General features: G+C 43.7%; 1 protein-coding gene across 2 annotated transcripts in view; it reads left to right on the top strand.

Moving 5' to 3' along the window:
* Positions 1 to 365: 365 nt before the first annotated feature.
* The window catches only part of ctxn2 (cortexin 2), a 33,779-nt gene continuing 18,687 nt past the window's right edge, over positions 366 to 15,457 (top strand). Inside the window, exon 1 of one of the 2 annotated variants that reach the window (XM_059640160.1) lies at positions 366 to 480. The gene's annotated coding sequence lies outside the window, so the exon portion shown is untranslated. Of the gene's footprint in view, positions 481 to 568; positions 673 to 15,457 lie in introns of those variants that run through there. The other variant, XM_048520866.2, reaches the window with a different exon arrangement.

Raw genomic sequence — 15,457 nt, 5'->3', positions numbered from 1 at the left:
TGCACAGCCCAGATCATCATGGAAGCCAAACTTCCACCATGGACTCTATTTACTTGCTGCAGAAAGGCTGCCAACATCATCAAAGACCCATCACCCCCCAGTAATGCTCTCCATTAGGCAGAAGAAGCAGAAGCTTGAACACATGCACCAGCAGTTTCAAGAACAGCATCTTCCCTGCCATTATTAGACTGATGAATGGACTCTCTAGCTTCAAATAATATTGATCTTGTTGTGGTTAGTTGGCTCGTCGAGCTGGTTTGTTGATCTTCTGCAGTTGTTTCATTACCCTGCTGGGTAACATCATCAGTGCAGAATCTAATGAAACGCTGTTGTATTTATGTTGATCTTGTTAACTTTGATCTTACTTCACACACAGCCTGCACAGTGTAACCTGTGTGCCTTACTCTGTATCAGTTTTTATTTTGCCAGGTTTTGCTTTCAGCGGTGGGAGTGGAGAGAACACGAGCCAGGTGTAGTCGGGTAGGTAAAGCTATTCTGTAGAAACACTTACCTCGTGCAGCAGCAGCCCTCTCGCTTTCAGCAGCGGGAGTGGTCAGAGCGCGAGCCAGGAAGTGTACTAATATATTCGGGCATTGGCTAAACCCGAAACACTACACTTGTAGTGTCTCTCCTCCTCTAATCAAATAAAAGACTGTGTGGAGGATCGGTAAGGTAAGGCTTTTTTATTCTTCTGGAAATCTAGAGCAGAAGCAATGGAAGCTAGGGCAGTTACATGCTCCTCCTGCAGGATGTGGGAGGTAAGGTCACTGCTGGTGTCCCCTCTGACTTCACCTGCGAGAGGTGCACCCAACTCCAGCTCCTCACAAACCGTGTTAGGGAACTGGAGCTGGAGCTGGATGAACTCCAGATCATTCGGGAGGCTGAGGGGGTGATAGAGAAGAGTTATAGGGAGGTGGTCACACTCAAGGTACAGGAAAAGGTAGCTGGGTGACTGTCAGGAAGGGGAAGGGGAGTAGGAAGACAGAGCAGGGATCGCCTGTGGCCGTTCCCCTCAATAATAAGTATACCGTTTTGGATACTGTTGAGAGGGGGTGGGAGACCCTCCCAGGGGTAATCCACTGGACCAGGTTTCTGGGACAGGGCCTGGTCCTGTGGCTCAGAAGGGAAGGGGGGAGAATAGGAGAGCAATTGTAGTGGGGGATTCGATAGTAAGAGGCACAAGCAGGTGGTTCTGTGGACGTGAACGAGATGAACGGATGGTATGTTGCCTCCTGGGTGCTGGGGTCCGTGATGTTTCAGATGGTGTCTTCGTGATCCTTAAGGGGGAGGGTGAGCAACCAGCAGTCATGGTACACATCGGTTCCAATGACACAGGTAGAAAAAGGACAGAGAATGTGAAAAATGAGTACAGGGAGCTAGGTTGGAAGCTGAAGTCCAGGACAAACAGGGTAGTTATTTCTGGATTACTACCAATAGCACGTGATAACGAGGTAAGAAATAGGCAGAGAGTGCAGCTAAGCATGTGGCTACAGGGCTGCTGTAGGAGGGAGGGCTTCCATTTATGTGGATAATTAGAACACATTCAAGGGAGCGTGGGACCTGTACAGTAAGGATGGGTTGCACCTGACCTGGAAGGGCACAAATATCCTGGGAGGGAGGTTTGCTCGAGCTATACAGGATGGTTTAAACTAAGTTGGCAGGGGGTGGGGAACCAAATTTGTAGTTCAGAGGCTGAGGTATTCAACCTTCCAACAGAGACATATGGAGTGAGGTTGTTAATTAAGAAATGCGGTTGATGGAGTGTAATTGTGGACACAGACATGGTTTGAGGTGTGTATACTTCAAAGCTAGAAGTATCAGAAATAAGGCAGATGAACTTAGAAGATGGGTCAACACTTGGAACTACGATGTTGTTTACAGAAACTTGGGTAACTCAGGGACAGAAATGGTTGTTGGAAGTTCTGTGATTTAGATGCTTTAAAAGAAATAGGGAGGGTGTTAAAAGAGGCGGAGAAGTGGCATTGCTAGTCAGGGCTAGTATAGCAGCTACTAAAAGGCAGTTCGAGAATGATATGTCCACAGAGTCAGTTTGGGTTGAGGTCAGGAACAGGAAAGGAGCAGTCACTTTGTTGGGGGTTTTTTTACAGACCCACTAATAGTTGCGGAGAAGTGGAGTAGTGGATTGGGAGGCAGATACTAGAAAAATGCAGAAGTCACAGGGTTGTAATCATGGGTGACCTCAACTTTCCAAATATTGATTCGAAACTTTTTAGTTGTAACAGTTTAGATGGAGCGGATTTTCTCCAGTGCGTTCAGGAAGGATTCCTGGCACAGTATGTAGAGAGGCCATTACGAGGAGAGGCCACTTTGGATTTGGTGCTTGGCATTGAACTGGGACAAGTGTTAGACCTGTTGGTAGGAGAGCATTTTGGCAGTAGTGATCATAACCGTTACTTTTACAGTAGTCATGGAACAGGACAGGTACACACTGCAAGTAAGGTTTATAACTGGGGGAAGGGTAATTATAATTCTGTTAGGCAAGAACTGGGTAACATAAAATGGGAACAGATGCTGTCAAGGAACAGCCCTATAGAAATGTGGAGATTGTTTCAGGAATGCATACTGTGTGCGAATGATATGTTTGACGCTAGCAGGCAGGGAAGATGCGGTCTTGGTTCTCAAGAGGTCGAACAACTGGTTAAGAGCAAAAAGGATGCTTATATAAGCTTTAGGAAACAAGGAATGGAAAAGGCTCTAGAGAGATACAAGTTATCCCAGAAAGAGCTGAAGAAAGAACTTAGGAGAGCTATAAGGGGGGCATGAGAAATCCTTGGTGGATAGGATCAAGGAAAACTCCAAGGCTTTTTACACATACGTGGGGAATAAAAGAATGACAAGAGAAAGGGTAGGGCTGATCGAGGATTGTAAAGGAAATTTGTGCGCAGAGCCTAAAGAGATAGGAGAGGTCCTTAATGAATACTTTTCTTCAGTATTCACAACTGAGAGGGACCTAGCTGTAGGGGAGAACAGCATGAAACAGGCTGGTCGGCCAGAGGAGGTGGATGTTAGTAAGGGAGATGTACCAGGAACTTTGAGGAACTTGAAGATAGAAAATTCCCCTGGGCCTGATAGAATTTATCCAAGGATTCTATGGGAAGCGAGGAAAGAGATTGCAGGGCCTTTGGCGATGAACTTTTCATCCTCACTGTCCACAGGCGTAGTGCTGGAAAATTGGACAGAGGTAAATGTCATTCCCTTGTTCAAAAAAGGGGAATAGGGATAACCCCAGAAATTACAGGCCAGTTAGTCTAACAATATTGGTGGGAAAATTATTGGAAAGGGCTCTGAGAGATAGGATTTATGATCACTTGGAAAGGCACAGTTTGGTTCGTAGAGTCAGCTTGGATTTGTGAGGGGTAGATGATGCCTCACAAACCTTATTGAATTCTTTGAAGAGGTGACCAAACATGTGGATGAAGATAGAGCAGTGGATGTGGTATACATGGATTTAAGCAAGGCGTTTGGTAAGAATCCGAATGGTAGGGTTATGAAGATGGTAAGGAGGGATGCGATAATGGGAAATCTGGCAGATTGGATTCCGAATTGGCTGACCCTTAGAAGACAAAGGGCGGTAGTGGACGGAAAATATTCAACATGGTGCTCAGTTATGAGTGGTGTACCACAAGGATCTGTTCTGGGTCCTCAGCTATTTGTGATTTTTGTAAATGATTTGGATGTAGGAGTGGAAGAGTGGATTAATAAGTTCGCAGACGATATGAAGGTGGGTCAAGTTGTGACAGTGCGGAGGGCTGTTCTAGGTTACAAAGGGACATTGATAGGATGCAGAGCTGGGCTGAGAAGTGGCAGATGGAGTTTAACCCTGAAAAGCGTGCGGTGATTCATTTTGGAAGGACAAACTTAGCAGAATACAGGGTTAACGGAAAGATTCTTGGCAGTGTGGAGGAGCAGAGGGATCTTGGGGTTTGTGTCCACAGATAGAGTTGTTAAGAAGGCGTATGGTGTGTTAGCTTTCATTAATATAGGGATTGAGTTCAACAGCCATGAAGCTATGCTCCAGCAATACAAAAGCCTGGTTCGGCCACATCTGGAGTATTGTGAGATAATAAAATGTGAGGCTGGACGAACACAGCAGGCCAAGCAGCATCTCAGGAGCACAAAAGCTGACGTTTCGGGCCTAGACCCTTCATCAGAGAGGGGGATGGGGGGAGGGAACTGGAATAAATAGGGAGAGAGGGGGAGGCGGACCGAAGATGGAGAGTAAAGAAGATAGGTGGAGAGAGTGTAGGTGGGGAGGTAGGGAGGGGATAGGTCAGTCCAGGGAAGACGGACAGGTTGACCGTTTTAAAGTTTTAAAGCAAGTGGAGGTAGATATAGGGGAGACGTTAGAGGTAGGTTCTTTATTCAGAGAGTGGTAGGAGCAGGGAATGCATTGCCGGAGAGGGTAGTGGAGTCGGCCTCATTAGGGGTATTTAAACGGCTATTAGGTAGGCATATGGATGATAGTATAAGGTAGGAGCGGAGACTAAATAGATCCTAGGTTTAGGGTAAAAGTTCGACACAGCATCGTGAGCCGAAGTGCCTGTACTGTGCTGTACTGTTCTATGTTCCATGATCTGTACGTCCTTGCTTACTATGATCTGCCTGTACTGTTTGCAAGATAAAGCTTTTCACCACATTAGTTACAAGTGACAATATATCAAATCATCAAACAACCCACTGGAGGAAGAAGCTTCAAAAATATCCCCAACCCCAATAATGGAAGAGCCCAACATATTGGTGCAAAGGATAAGGTTGAAGCTTTTGCAGCAATCTTCAACCAGAAGTGCTGAGTAGATGATCCATCTTGGTTTCCTCCAGTGGTCTCCAGCATTACAGATACCAGTTTTCAGCCAATTCAATCCACTCCACATGATGTTGAGAAATGGTTGGAGATACTGGGTACTGCAAAGGCTATGGGCCCTGACAACATTCCAGCAATAGTACTGAAGACTTATGTTCCAGAACTTGCCACACTCTTAGCCAAGCTGTTCCAGTATAGATATTACACTGACCGTAAGACAATAAGATGTAGGAGCAGAACTAAGCCGATCAGCCCATCAAATCTGCTCCACCATTTGATCATGGCTGATATATTTCTCAACCCCATTTTCCTGGGCTCTCTGTGATCGTTGATCAGTTTACTAATCTATCTCTGTCATAAGTACACTCAATGACTTGCCTTCCACAGCCTTCTGTGGCAATGATTTCCACAGATTCACCATCCTCTGGCATTTACATAACACCTTGCAAAATTGTCTAGGCATGTCCTGTCCACAAAAAGCAGGATCGAGGAAATGATGAGGAGAGACAGTAGGAACTGCAAATGCTGGAGAATCTGAGATAACAAGGTGTAGAGCTGGATGAACACAGCAGGCCAAGCAGCATCAGAGGAGCAGGAAAGCTGATGCTTCGGGTCTGGACCCTTCTTCAGAAATGGTCTGGACTGGAAATGCCAGCTTTCCTGCTCCTCTGATGCTGCTTGGCCTGCTGTGTTCATCCAGCTCTACACCTTGTTATCATAGAGGAAGAGATGGCCTGGTGGGATTATCACTAGATTATTAATCCAGAAACCCAGATAACATTCTGGGGACTCAGGTTTGAATCCTACCATGGCAGATGCTGGAATTTGAATTCAACAAAATATCTGGAATTAAGAATCCGACGACGACCATGAATCCATTGTCAACTGTCAGGAAAAAACCCATCTGGTTCACTCATGTCCTTTAGGGAAGGAAACTGCCATCCTTACCTAGTCTGGTCTACATGTGACTCCAGACCCACAGAAATGAGGTTGACTCTGAACTGCCTTCTGTGCAATTGGGGATGGTCAAGAAATGCTGCCTGTTCATCCTGTTAATGAATTAAAGATAATCCAAACTGGCCAATTACTGCTCATCAGCCTACTCTCAATCATCAGTAAAGTGATGGAAGGTATCACCAACAGTGTTATCAAGCAGCCTCTGCTCAGCAATAAGCTGCTCAATGATGCCCAGTTTGGGTTCTGCTGTCACTTAGCTCCTGACCTCATTACAGCCCTGGTTCAAACGTGCTGAATTCCAGAGGTGAGGTGAGAGTGACAGCCCTTGATTCAAAGCTGCATTTGACCGAGTGTAGCATCAAGGAGCCCTAGCAAAACGGGAATCAATGAGAATTGGGGGAATCTCTGTGCTCGTTGGAATCATTCCCAGCATATAGGAAGATGGTTGTGATTGTTGAAGGTCAGTCAGCTCAGCTCCAGGGCATCTCTGCAGGTGATCCTCGGGATAGTTGTTTTATTTGTCTGTGAGACAACTCTCCCAATTGTGGAACTTGACCCCAGAATTTAGCAAGGAGGACTATTTAAGGTCAACAGTGCCATTTTAGCCAGATTGAGATTTTTAAATTAGATTTAAATTCCATTATATGCCTTGGCTTCCTGGGTTCCTAGATTAATCATAATCATAATCCATTAGAGAGTATCAAGTCCCCAGGTTGTGAATGACTTCTGTTTTGGAGTTTGTTTGCAAATGGATTTGTACACAAGTTGAAACACAATGCAGGACATCACAAAGCTGCTGTTTATATATCAGATCATTACAATGAGGCACCCATATGAGATCACATTCGTAGGTACAAGCATTTGAAAATTGGGGACCACCTGTATAATGTGTAGAGGAATCAAGGGCAAGGAATTAATTGTCAGGATTCCAAGATTGAATTGAAACACAAAAAAAATCTTTATTCTACAAAGTTGAACAATACAAACATTAACATCAATGACTAATAAGTATAATGAACTAGTAAGATCATTATTCTAAACCATATACTTGTCTGTTTCAGGGTTAACAAGAGGTGAATATGAGCTAATGGACAAATTATAGCCAAACATTACACAGGCTACATTTTAAAGACTAATACAGTATAGACAATCCCATCCAGAGATTAGTAACGCTGTAGATCACCAAATCTCATGAAACCTTGTTCTCCTTTACAAAATTTTCTAATTCTTTACAATAAAAAATCTGAATTAGAAACGCCCTCAAAAACATCATTGGCTTACATTGCTTTCAACAACTGTTCAGATCTTTGTAGTTCACTCTCTTCTCCTGAGACCAAGATCATTTGAGAACGCTCCAACTTCTCCAACACTAATTACCTATAGCATGTCAAAAACAGCACCTTCTTTACAGCCGAAAGAACCGCAGGTGCTGTAATTCAGGAACAAAAACAAAGTTGCTGGAAAAGCTCAGCAGGTCTGGTAGCATCTGTGAAGAGAAAAAAACAACGTTGTTTTTTTTATAACAAGGTGTAGAGCTGGAGTTGAATGTCTATTGTACCCGCTATTCCCAATGTGGCCTCCTCTATATCGGGAGACCAAGCAGAGGTTTGAAGACTGCTTTGTAGAGCGCCTACTCTTGGCTCATGACAAACGACAACACGTCCCAGTCGTGAACCACTTCAACTTCCCCTCTGAATCCCTGGAGGACATGTCCATGCTGAGCCTCCTCCAGGGTCACAATGATGCCACCCGGAAATGGAGGAACAGCACCTTATATTCCACCTTGGAACACACAATGGCCTCAATGTGGACTTTACTAGCTTCAAAATCTCCACACCCCCAACCTCATCCCAAGACCAGCAACCCCCACATCCCAGCCTCCTTGACCCGTCTTCTCTCCCACCCTATCCGTTCCACTATCCACCTTCTATTACCGTGCCCCGTCTCTCTCTTTATTTCAGAATGGCCTTCCCCTTCCCCATTTCTGAAGAAGGGTCTAGACCTGAAACGTCAGCCTTCCTGCTCCCCTGATGCTGCTTGGCCTGTTGTGTTCCTCCAGCTCCACACCTCGTTACCTCAGATTCTCCAACATCAGCAGTTTCTAATGTCTCTGACTTTTGTTTTTGTACCTTCTTTGCTGCAATCTCCCAACTTCAAACTGCAACTAACTCACGGATAAATTGAAACCAGAGTATCATTTTAAACTTTACCTGTCTCTGTGACAACGTAACCTGTTTCAGGCTGTCCTTAACCTGGCCTTTAGTGTCTACTGAATGCTTTATAGATAATGTTATTTGCTTCTGGTTGCCATTATTGCAATTACCGTGTCTTGGGCTAAGTCAGCAAGCTGCTGTTCCTAACCTTCCACCTTTTCGATTTTGATTTTTTTAAACAAAGAATGGTAGCTTTCCGACCTGCCATTTGTTTTACGTGTTTTGATAATCATTAATGCCCGGTATTTTAATTAACTTACCTTGCTAGCTGTTAGCCTCTTAAAGCAACACAATCCCAAACACAATCACCTGAAAGGGCATTAGGCATCAGGCACTTCAATTGCATTTTTCCCATTTTCCACTGTGAAACTTTAATGCCCAAAACTAAACATTACACTCAAGCCAACGGACCATGAACTAGACTTTCCCAACATTAAATGTCAAACAGCATGTTTGAATCTGTATGTTGCTAGCTACTGGATACTCACAGCCAGTCAGACATTTGTGGACATCATACTTCAAACCCTGTCCCCAGCACAGGCTTAATTCTGAGGTCGGTCTCACTCCCCTTATTTATTCTTTGTTTTTCCACAGTGCCAAAATATGACAGCTGGTCATGGCTTGGCTTTTTTAAAAATTCATTTGTGGGACATGGGTTTCCCTTGCCAGCCAACATTTCTTGCCCATCCCTAGCTGCCCTTAAGAAAGTGAACTGCCTCCTTGAATCGCTGCAGCCCATGCATTGTAAGTTGGTCCACAATGCCTGTAGGGAGGGAATTCCAGGATTTCGACTCAGCCACAGTGAAGGAACGGCAATATATTTCCAAGTCAGGATGGTGAGTGGCTTGGAGGGGAACTTGCAGGGGTGGTGTTCCCATGTACGTGCTATCTTTGTTCTTTCTAGATGGAAGTGGTCGTGGGTTTGGAAGGTGCTGTCTGAGGATTTTTGAATTTCTGCAGTGCATCTTGTAGATAGTACACTCTGCTGCTACTGGGTGTCGGTGGTGGAGGGAGTGAATGCTTGTGGATGTGGCGCCAATCGAGCGGCTGCTTTGTCCTGGATGATATCAAGCTTCTTGAGTGTTGTTGTGGCTGTGTTCATCCAGGCAAGTGGGGAGTATTCCATCACACTCCTGACTTGTGCTTTGTAGATGGTGGACAAACTTCGAGGAGTCAGGAGGTGAGTTATTCACCACAGTATTCCCAGCTTTTGGCCTGCTCTTGTAACCGCTCTGTTAATGTGGTGAGTCCAGTTGAGTTTCTGGTCAATGGTAACCCCAATGGTTGGGGAATTAGCGATGGTAACGCATCGAATGTCAAAGGGCAGTCATTAGATCATCTCTTAGTGGAGGTAGGCATTGCCTGGCATTTGTGTGACATGAATGTTACTTTGCCCCTTGTTTCTGGATTGGTAGTCTAGTGATAATACCAGTAGGCCATTACCTCCCTGGCAGCCCTTGTGTATTAGACATTGTGGTTTCAATGCCCACTCCACAGAGATGAAAGTAAACGCTAGGCCGACAGTTAAGTACAGTCCTTAGGGACTGTTGAGGAGGCTTACTTTAGCTTACATATAGCCAAAGCTTCATCTACTCTTCAGGTGATTATAAAGAGTTCTTGACCACCAATCCCAGAGAAAATGCTCTTCTTGGTGTGCTAACCAATATTTATTCCTCCACCTTCATTGTTGGACCAGAACCATGTTCAAATTAATTGCAACTATTCCCTCCACTTCAATAGTGACTACATTTCAATTGTATTTTATTGGTTATAAAGCACTTTGAGTCATCGTTCCCTGAAGTGATCCATTCTTGGGCAGTGAACCTTTACACAATCATTTAAATAGGGCTTCCCATTGGCACTGGGTTAAAATTCACGCTGATGTTTCAGATAATGTTACACCATGATCTCTGATCTTTTTGAATAAGACTAATCATCAGACCGGGCTTCAAGCAACGGTTTTGCATGCTTACATCTGATTTAACTGAAAATCAGTTCTTTGCTTGAAAAAGTACATAATTGATCCAATGGTTTGAATAAAGGTATTTCAAAACTATAGGACTCAAAAGGACTTTCATGCAATTGCAATTAAAATTCGAGTGGAAGTGACGAGAAAATGTTATTTTACAGTCAAGGATTGTCCAACTGAGCTGGGAACAGTTGGTCCATTTTCCATTTGGGATGAAAGAGGGTGAACGGAAGAAACAGCAACAGAGATAGGCCATTCAGGCCTTCAAAATCCTCTGCTGTTCAATGAGAACGTAGCTGATATTCTACTTCAACATCAATTTCCTGCACTATCCCTGTAACCCTTTTAATCAGTAGAAATCTATTATTTTCTGTCTTGGGCATGTTCAATGGCTGAGCCTTCTCTGGGGCGGAGAACTTCAAAAACTCAGTACCACCTGAGGGAGAAATTCCTCCTGGTCTCAGCTCCAAATGCTCCCCTTATTCTGAATACATGTCCCTGATTCCTAACCAGCAATATCTCCTTCCTGCCTCCAGGTTCCTGATTCCAAAAGAATTTTGTATGTTTGAAAGAGATCATGTGAAGGAAAGAGATAGATACAATTTTAGATTTTAAAGGCATCAAGGGACATGGGGAGTGAGGGAAAATATGGCATTGGTCTAAATAAAGGATCAGCCACAATCATATTGAATGGCAAAACAGGCTCACAGAGTCGAATAGCCTACTTTCACTCCTACCTTTCATGTCTCAGATTTTTCTATCATCTCTCATTCTTTTAACTCAAGAGAATAAAGGCACAAGGGATAGACATTTTAGCCTTCCTATATAGAGAATTTGCAGGTGGTTTGGTAGGAGGCAGATTATCAAGGAACTGAATCTTCAGGATAGACGTTGCGCAGTGTCTGAAGTCAGACTAGTGAAGTATGGTCTCTCACTAGCCCTCAGAGCTACCCCAATCTCCCCTGGACTACTTAGTGACTTTCCTCAGTAACTTCCTCCCCTTACCCTTTCAGTTAAAAAAAGTGCCCCATCAATTCCCTCCTTGCTTTGTTTTTATTAAATTTGTCTACTGTTGTATATCACCAAAATAACCACATCCATTGATTTGCAACACTGATTGTGCATTTTGATTTCTCTATTGTCCCTACAGAATTTAATAAATGAGTAAAGTAATTGAAAACTTGGCAGACAGTTTTCTGAGGAGTTGTTGTCAATACTGAAAAAGAAAAGATGCCCTGTTATAATACAGTGCCTTGAGCTACAACAGTAACAGCTTCTAAATCAAACCAATCTGTACAGAAGTTTAGAGATAATGGGAACTGCAGATGCTGGAGATTCCAAGATAATAAAATGTGAGGCTGGATGAACACAGCAGGCCAAGCAGCATCTCAGGAGCACAAAAGCTGACGTTTCGGGCCTAGACCCTTCATCAGAGAGGGGTCTAGGCCCGAAACGTCAGCTTTTGTGCTCCTGAGATGCTGCTTGGCCTGCTGTGTTCATCCAGCCTCACATTTTATTATGTACAGAAGTTTAGTTTTCTTCGAGAAAAAGGAAAGAGGTTGTAGGTAAAGAAAAGGACTTCGTAACAAAACCCTTCAGCAGTAAAATTCAAAAGTAACAGACTGTCTGACTGTGTCCTCTTTCCTGGTTACTAATCAAAGTTAGCTCCAGACCCTGTACAATTTATCCCTCAGAGTAAGGTTTAGAGCAGGGCAAAAAAAAACTCACAGCTGAGGGTCAGTGTGTGATCAGGGGGTTGATTTGACAAGCAACTCCCACCCAGCGGGGAAAACATCACAGAGCATTGGAAAAAGTCCGATTTAAAATAAAGCTCATGGTGTCGGTGGAATATTTGTGAGAGCTCAGTGGGGTTGGTGAGGGTGAGTGGTTTTGCTAGATCTTGTTCTCACTCGCTGTAGGATTAGCCCTTTTGTGGTATAACTCCATGCAAAGCCAGCAAATAGTGAACGACATTGAATGGATGTGATAGAAATAAACAAAGGTATTAAGGTAGGTCCCTTCTCTTCTTGTGGCCTGATGAATCTCCAGTCTTTGTCAGAGATACTGATCTGAGCTTATATTAACAATAGTCAGCAAAGTGTACACTCCATTAACTGACAGTGGTTATTAAAATGAATTGAAGATGGAGGAGAGATAATGGGAACTGCAGATGCTGGAGAATCCAAGATAACAAAGTGTGGAGCTGGATGAACACAGCAGGCCAAGCAGCATCTCAGGAGCACAAAAGCTGACGTTTTGGGCCTAGACCCTTCATCAGAGAGCTGATGATGATGAGTTATGATGATAGGTACAACACTCTTTAGTTTACTTTTAAGATCTTGGAGGATATGGGTATCTCCATTTCTAATTTTGCGCTCCTGAGATGCTGCTTGGCTTGGTGTGTTCATCCAGCTCTACACTTTGTTATCTTGAAGACTGAGGAGGATTTTCAGCTTTCACCCTGACCCTTCGTTCATTCAAATTATCTCACTCTCTCATAAAAACGAAGTTCTTGTTGTCCATTTTAAAAGGCTTTAAAATTGAAACAATTGCCAGTACAGCACAGAGATAACAAGGTATAGCGCTGGATGAACACAGCAGGCCAAGCAGCATCAGAGGAGCAGGAAAGCTTGACATTTTGGTTCTTTTTCTGAAGAAGGGTCTCGGTCCGAAACGTCAGCCTTCTTGCTCCCCTGATGCTGCTTGGCCTGCTGTGTTCATCCAGCTCTACACCGTGTTATCTCAGATTCTCCAGCATCAGCAGTTCCTACTATCTGTGCCAGTACGGCACAGTTGTATTCAATGTTGTGGTTGCTGAAGACAGGTCCCTGTTGTGTAGCTGATCTGTAATATTTGAAGTGACACCACCTGGAGATTGAGGAAGACATGCACTGAATCTGACATCCTGGGTTGTTTTTTGCCACCAGCCGGGTATTTGTACCCAATGCAGCAGGGCTTATGTCAGCGCCTGTAAAGTATGAAGTAGATGCAGGTTACGTGGTATTGAAAGATTCAACAGACTTTAATTGCAGCTCGTGATATAATCATACATTATAGTCACTGATTGTCTTGAATGATATTAAACTATTCAATTACAAACAGCAGCGCACTTGCATCAGCATATCATGCTTCAAGTGTCTCCACTAAGATGAAGTCTGAGACATCTAAACATCTTAAAGGGATATTACGTGCTTGGTGACACAACACCAAGCACCCAGATTCAGAGGCCTCCATGAGAGGGTTTGAAAGAGACACTTTCTCCAGCTGGTTGGACTGCCGTTTCCTGGTGTTTCCCTGATCTAGGACTGAGGGAGGAAATCCTGACAGTCCACAGCAATTAGTCGTCCTCAGTCTTTGGATACTGTTGAATTAATATGTACAGGGATGGAGCAGCAGATCACTGGGCAGTAAGAGGATTGCAAAATCATGATAGAGAAGTTGTAAAAGTTCAACAAACCAACAACAATTCTCACATTAGAGATAACAAAGTGTGGAGCTGGATGAACACAGCAGGCCAAGCAGCATCAGAGGAGCAGGAAAGCTTGACATTTCAGGCCTAGACCTTTCTTCAAAAATGGGTTTTACCTGGTTTGCTTCAGGACATGGTCGAGCAGTTTCAAGGCCGAAGAGATGACAAGAGAGTTGGAGTGGGAGAGAGATCCACTGAGGTTTGTCTGGAGAGAGGAGGGTAACTTCTTCAGGGTAGGCATCCTTAGAAGAGGCTTTGCAGTGCAGTTAAAATTGTTTCAGAGATAGTAGGAACTGCAGATGCTGGAGAATCTGAGATAACAAGGTGTAGAGCTGGATGAACACAGCAGGCCAAGTAGCATCAGAGGAGCAGGAAAGCTGACGTTTCTGAAGAAGGTCGCGACCCGAAACATCAATCTTCCTGCTCCTCTGATGCTGCTTGGCCTGCTGTGTTCATCCAGCTCTACACCTTGTTATCTCAGCTTCTCCAGCATCTGCAGTACTCACATTGATATTTACAAATGATTGCACTATCTCTGAATCGACGAAATGGTCACGAGGAGCAATGAGAATCACCGGAGGAATTCCAAAGCCGCTGTTACATTGGAATTGATGAGTTTATTCACCGTGATTAACAAATGTACCTGATAGCATGTGCCTAAGATGACATTGTGAGTGGTGACATGTAAACCTTTCATGTACTCATTTGAGTACATGTGACAATAAAACTAACATTAATTCAATTCAAATCCACGACTGGCTTCAATTTGATTATCTTTTGGTTAACATTTTCAGAGATTTTTTTTGCCATACTGAGGGATAAATTGAAATTTGTCTGATTGTAACTTGGATGGTAATGGATCTGCTGCCAATTTAAGGTCTTTCTCGCTGATTTCAAAGGGCTGCTGAACTGGTATCACTCAGAATCAGAAATAGTATTCTTCTGTTTCTGATTTAGTCGAAGGGTATATTCCACCAAAATCCCTTTGGGTAATGTGGGCTAAACTGGGCGAGACCCACTGAGGTGGTCAACCTGACAGGGATAAGTTAGAAATGAAAATAATTTGAAGTTGGGTCTTGAGGATGTCCAATGATGGGGATGTGATCATTTCATTTGACAGCTTGTTCCACTTCAGTAATACTCTCGTGAAAGAGATTTCAATACACGGTCTTTGAAACAACGGGTCTTTGTAGTTTGTGTGGATGGCTACTTTGTGTCTTGTCATTGCTGAAGTATGCCGGGAACTTATTGATGTAAATCTAGCCTGTATTTTGTAGAATAAAGCCAGTCTACATTTCTCCTTCTCTTTGCTTCCCTGATTACCATTCTGGCTCATTGATCAAAGATGTGACACTACTGTGATTCCTGGACTGATTCATACAGAATATCTTTGGTCTGCTCCAATTTTATTGGCTTCTCTCCTCATATAAGGGTCCCTTAAGTAACTTGGATATCACAGTGTATAATTTAAAAGTAAGAGGGATGCCACTGAGGTCTGAGTTTAGTCAAAGGGTTTTCACACGGAACAAAAAAGCCAAAGATTTGGAACTCCTTGCCAAAGAGAGCTGTGGGCGCAGAGTCCTTGTGTGTACTTAAGGCTGACATAGATTGATTCCTTGATCAGTTGGAGAATCAAGGATTGAGGGGAAGACACAGGAAGTGGATGTGAGGAATGTCGGACCAGCCATAATCCTACTGAATGGTACAGCAGGCTTGATGGGCTGAATGGCCTGCTCCTGGGTATATTTCTCATGGTTTTCCGGTTTTCTGACAATGGGCAGGTGCAAAAATCCTGTGGACACTTGCAGTTCCAAAATATGTTTTTTTAGCTATGAAGAGAGGTTGAGTAGATTAGGATTATTTTCATTAGAAAGACGGAGATTGAGAGGGGACCTGATTGAGGTCTACAAAATCATGAGGGGTATAGACAGGGTGGATAGCAAAAAGCTTTTTCCCAGAGTGGGGGACTCAATTACTAGGGGCCATGAGTTCAAAGTGAGAGGAGGAAAGTTTAAGGGAGATAATGC

The sequence above is a fragment of the Stegostoma tigrinum genome, chromosome 36 (assembly GCF_030684315.1).
Source record: "Stegostoma tigrinum isolate sSteTig4 chromosome 36, sSteTig4.hap1, whole genome shotgun sequence".
In the NCBI taxonomy this organism is placed as follows: Eukaryota; Metazoa; Chordata; class Chondrichthyes; order Orectolobiformes; family Stegostomatidae; genus Stegostoma; species Stegostoma tigrinum.
This window is presented reverse-complemented; position numbering and strand designations above follow the sequence as displayed.